Raw genomic sequence first — 5,342 nt, 5'->3', positions numbered from 1 at the left:
AAAAAAAAAAAAAAAAAAGAAAAGAAAAGACTTTTTTTGCTCCATTATATTGCCTTTGCTCCTTTGTCAAAGATCAGTTGGCTATATTTATGTGGGTCTATTTCTGGGATCTCTATTCTGCTTTATTGATCTGTTTGTTTGTTTGTTTGTTTGTTTGTTTGTTTCTGAGACGGAGTCTCGCTCTGTTGCCCAGGCTGGAGTGCAGTGGCACGATCTCGGCTCACTGCAAGCTCCCCTCTCCCAGGTTCACGCCATTCTCCCACCTCAGCCTCCCAAGTAGCTGGGACTACAGGCACCCGCCACCACGCCCAGCTAATTTTGTTTTTGTATTTTTAGTAGACGCGGGGTTTCACCATGTTAGCCAGGAGAGTCTCTTTTCTACCCTCACTCTCATGGCAAACTCATCCAAATCTTACAGCTTTCAATATCACTATATGATGATGACTCTCAAAAGCATCTCTAGTACAGACATCCTCTCCCCTGAATTCCAGAACCATGAACTCAATAGTCTACTGAATATCTTTATTTAAGACAAATGGGGTATCTCAATCTTTCTTTTTTTTTTTAAACAAGCTCAGGCAAATTTTATTAAAGGAAAATTTTTGCGTGGTTTACTGTTCACCAGTCTGTTCTGGCATGCTTCTAATGATGTCAGAGTTACCTGGATCAATGATAGCCAGTGTGCACACTCTGTCGTATTTTCCGCTTGCTGTGCCCAGTTCAATATTATTGCCACTGTAGTGATGGACACCAGTTTTGCCCAACGTTGCATAGTACTCTGTTTTGGATTTCCTCAAAGCTGAGCAGTTGTTAGCAAGAATGGCCAATTTAGCTTTGCCTTGGCTTCAGAGTCTGCTTGTACCCCAGCACGTACTTTCCACTTTTCATAACGAGTTGGAGCCTAGAGTTGATTGACTCCAGAGACTTTTTTGTCTTCTTTGCGGCCACCATATTCCTGCCTTGGGTGCAGGACAGCCCTCAACCAAGAGCAGCCGCTAAGATGGCCGGGAAGCAAAAAAAAAAAAAAAGGGCATCTCAGTCTTAACAAGTTCAAACTGAGCTCCTAATATTCTGCCTCAAACTTACCCAGTCTGCCCTCTTTCACATCTTGGTTCTTGGGTTGGCATCTTCCATGACTCTTCTCTTCTACCTCCTGCTCATCCATCTTAGTCTGTCAGCAAATTCTCCTGGCCCTACGTTCAGAATATATCCAAGTATAACCATTTCTTATCACTTCTGCTATCATCCGGATCCAAACTCCTGTTACCTCCCACATGAATTATTTAATTAACCTCCTTTCTTGTCTCACTACTTTTATACTTGCCTCTTAAAATCTATTCTCAACATGGCAGCCAGAAAAATTAGGTTAAAATGGAAGTGAGGATGGGGTGATGGCTCACACCTGTAATCCCAACACTCTGGGAGGCTGAAGCAGGAGGATCACTTGAGGCCAGAAGTTTGAGACCAGACCAGGCAACATAACAAGACCCTGTATCTACAAAAATTTTAAAAATTAGCCTGGTATCATGGTGCATGCCTGTGGTCCCAGCCACTAGGGAGGCTGAAGTAAGAGGATCGCTTGAGCCCAGGAGTTTGAGGCTGCAGTGAGCCATGATTGTGCCACTGCACTCTAGCATGGATGACAGAATGATACCCTGTCTCAAAAAAATAAAATGGAAATCAGATCATGTCACTCTTCTGCTCAAATCCCTGCAATGGCTTTCCATTTCTGTCAGAGAGGAAGCTAAAGTTCTTATAGTGCCTAAGATGCTCTGTATAATCTGAATGCCCTTTACCTGTCTGATTCATTTACTACTCTCCTTCACACATATTTCTCTCCATTTATACAAATGGAATTTGTCCTTGTTTTGCCTCAAACATGCCAGTATGGCTACATCTTAAGGGCCTTTGGAACCTCCATCTATTTGAAGTGATTCCCCCCGCCCACCAGATATTCATATGGCTCATTCCCTTTTTTTCTTCAAATTTTTGCTCAACTGTCACCTTCTTGAGGAGCTCTACCCTGCCCACCCCATTAAAACATGGTCCCTCCCCTTCTCCCCTGAACACTTTTTCCTTGCTTTACTTTTTTTTCCCATGGTGACTTATCCCCTCTATCATACCACAGAATTAGCATATTTCTTATGTTTATTGTTTATTGCCTGTCTCCTGCCAGCTAGAATGCAAGCTCTTAGCAGGCAAGGATTTTGTCTATTCTGTTCTCTGTGTATCTCCACCATCTAGAATAGTGCCTTCACAGTGAGAAGGACCTATGTTAGGACTTTTGACATCATTGACATTGTTTGGAATTCTTTTATGTTAAAATTATTATATTTAGTAAATGTAAAAATATAAAATACATTACACAATGTATCACACAATATTTGTCACCCTGTCTGTGCATTTCTGTGTATATATAAAACTAAGAGCCTAAAAAATTAAGTAGTCTGAACCTCTTTTGATCTTTGAGGGACTCTAAGTGAATATTTCAGAGTTGCTACATTTGAAGAAATCATATTTATTGATGTACTTCTCTTAAGGAGAAGTACACAGTAGCACACAGCGCACAGTAGCACTCCTGTAGTCCCAGCTACTCAGGAGGTTGAGGTGGGAAGATCCCTTGAGCTCATGTGTTCGAGGCCAGCCTGGGCAACAAAGTGAGACCCTGTCTAAAAAAAAAAAAAAGTGTTTGGTCATTTCATATTCACACTAGTTGTATATAAGACTTCTAGTTACTCCAGATCATCACTAGCACTTGGTATAGTCAATCTTTTTAGCCCTTCTAATGAATGTGTAGTAATATCACATTGTGGTTTTAATTTCTCTAATGACTAATGTTGTTGGACATATTTTCATGTGCTTACTTGCCATCTATACATCTTCTTTAGTAAAGAACATTCAAATCTCTTGCCCATTTTAAAAATTGGGTAGGTTGTTTTATTATTGAGTTTTGAAAATTCTTTGTGTATTCTGGACACAAGTTCTTTATCAGATAAGTGTCTTATAAATATTTTCTGCCAGGCTATAATTTGCCTTTTCCATCTCTTAACAGTATCTTTCAAAGAGAAAAAGGTTTGACTTTTGAAGAACTCTAATTTACTAATTTTGTTATGGATTATGCTTTTGGTTTTGTATCTAACAAATCTTTGCCTACCCCAAGCTCAAAATGTTTTTTTCCCTAGCTGGACACAATGGCTTATGTCTATAATTCAAATGTTTTAGGAGGCCAAGTTGAGAGGATTGCTTAAGGCCAGGAGTTCAAAACAAGCCTGGGCAACATAGCAAGACCCCATCTCTAAAAAATAAAATAAAAAGATTAGCTGCCTGTGGTGGCACACATTTGTAGTCCCAGCTACTTGGGAGGCTGAGTCAGGAGGATTGCCTGAGCCCAGGAGTTTGAAGCTGCAGTGAGCTATGATTATACCACTGCACTCGGCCTGGGCAACAGGGCAAAATTCTGTCTCTAAAATATATACATATTTTTTCCCTATGTTTTTCCTGTGAACTTTCAATAGGGAAAAACTGTCAGTTTCTCAAAATCTGCCAGTTTCTCAAAATGTTTCCCAGTTATCTCAGCAAAAAACCACATTTCAACTGTATTATTTCTCTGTCTTGGCCGGGTGCAGTGGCTCATGCCTGTAATCCCAGCACTTTGGGAGGCCAAGGCAGGCAGATCATTTGAGGTCAAGAGTTCGAGACCAGCCTGGCCAACATGGTGAAACCTCATTTCAACTAGAAATACAAAAATTAGCCAGGCATGGTGCTGGGTGCCTGTAATTCCAGCTACTGGGGAGGGTGAGGCAGGAGAATCACTTGAACCTGGGAGGCAGAGGTTGCAGTGAGCCGAGATCACACCACTGTGCTCCAGCCTGGGCGACAAAGCCAGACTCTGTCTCAAAAAAATAATAATAAACTGCATGTTTCTCTGTCTCAAGTTAAAAAGAAACAAAATAATCCAACCAACCATATCACAAATTCAATTAACTGATACAAGTAAGAATAAATCATGTTAACTGGAATTATCGTTGTCATTTGAATCTCAGCAGGATATGAAATTAGCTCTCTACATAGAAGCGAGATTAGGACATCATGGTTGTAATGGTCATTTTAGTTACAAAGGACAAAAACCCAGCAAAAATGAAGAGGTGGATTTCTGGCTTTAGACATATCAAAACTACAAACAATAGCATCTCTGCCTCACTCTCTATTGCTCAGTTGTGCTTTCTTCTGCCTTGTCTGTATTCTCAAGAAGTTTCTGCCAAGTCATGCCAAATATGGCACTTCCTGGCACCACAAAGCAAGGAGGGAAGAGGTGGTCATTTAGTAAAATTTCTCAGAAAAACTGGCCTACATTTTGGGGAAAAATAAAGCTAGATTCCTACTTAATATCACATACAAAGGTGATTGTCAATGGATTAAAGACCTAAATTTGAAAATAAATATATAACGTTAAGTAAGAAAATGTGGGAGACTTTATGTTGAGAAGGAATTCTTCAATGAAACTCAAAAGCGTAAGCCATAAGACAAAAATGTGATAAATTTAATCAACTCTTCGTATGCAGTGAAGACCACTGTGCAAGAGTTAACAAACAAGTAACAAGATAGGAGGAGATAGTCGTAATGTCTAAAACTGCTAAGTGGCTAATATCTAGAATATATAAGAGATTCATACATCAACAGGAAAAAGACAGGAACCCCAGTAAATGAGTAATTAATAAAAGGCAAAACCAAACAGGCTATACCAAGCATATGTTGGAATACTCAAACTTATTAGTAATCAGAGAAATAAGAATGAAAGACCATTGAGATTTCACTTTACACCTCTGGCAAAAATTAGAAAGATGGATAATACAACTGTTGGCCGGCACTGGGGATTTTTCAAGATCTGGTTTTTTTTAAAAAAAAAAAAAAAAGAGGAAGAAGCTTACCCTGTGCCACATAATTTATTCCTGGTTAAATATCCCAAAGGAATTTTGATACTGGCCCATCTGAAGACAAAGGAAACAGTATTATCATAGTCTAGTTTGTATTGATGGGAAATTGGATGCAGTCTGAGAGGTCACACTGGTGGAGTCAATAGGCAAAATATGACGGAACACCATGCAGCTGTTAGAAGAAAGGGATTAAATAAATATATAGCAACACGAACAAATCTTTAAAACAGTGCTGATGTACTTATGAGAATGTCATTTATGTTAATTCAAAATACATGCATACAAATCAGCAATACACATTTAGAAGGAAGACCGGTAAACAAAATGTGGATTTTAAATGCCTGCGAGTGTTTGCCAGCAGTGGGAAGAGGATGGAAAGGGAAACGGGAGTAACAAGAGGATCAAGAA

At 39.5% G+C, this 5,342-nt stretch overlaps 1 pseudogene across 1 annotated transcript; it reads right to left on the bottom strand.

Moving 5' to 3' along the window:
* Positions 1 to 608: 608 nt before the first annotated feature.
* Positions 609 to 1,019, bottom strand: LOC105543423 (annotated as a pseudogene). The gene has a single exon (XR_001006617.1). The product of XR_001006617.1 is annotated as a 60S ribosomal protein L30-like (transcript).
* Between the last annotated feature and the right edge of the window lie 4,323 nt (positions 1,020 to 5,342).

This window comes from Mandrillus leucophaeus, unplaced genomic scaffold (genome assembly GCF_000951045.1).
Source record: "Mandrillus leucophaeus isolate KB7577 unplaced genomic scaffold, Mleu.le_1.0 Scaffold107, whole genome shotgun sequence".
Taxonomy (NCBI): Eukaryota; Metazoa; Chordata; class Mammalia; order Primates; family Cercopithecidae; genus Mandrillus; species Mandrillus leucophaeus.
This window is presented reverse-complemented; position numbering and strand designations above follow the sequence as displayed.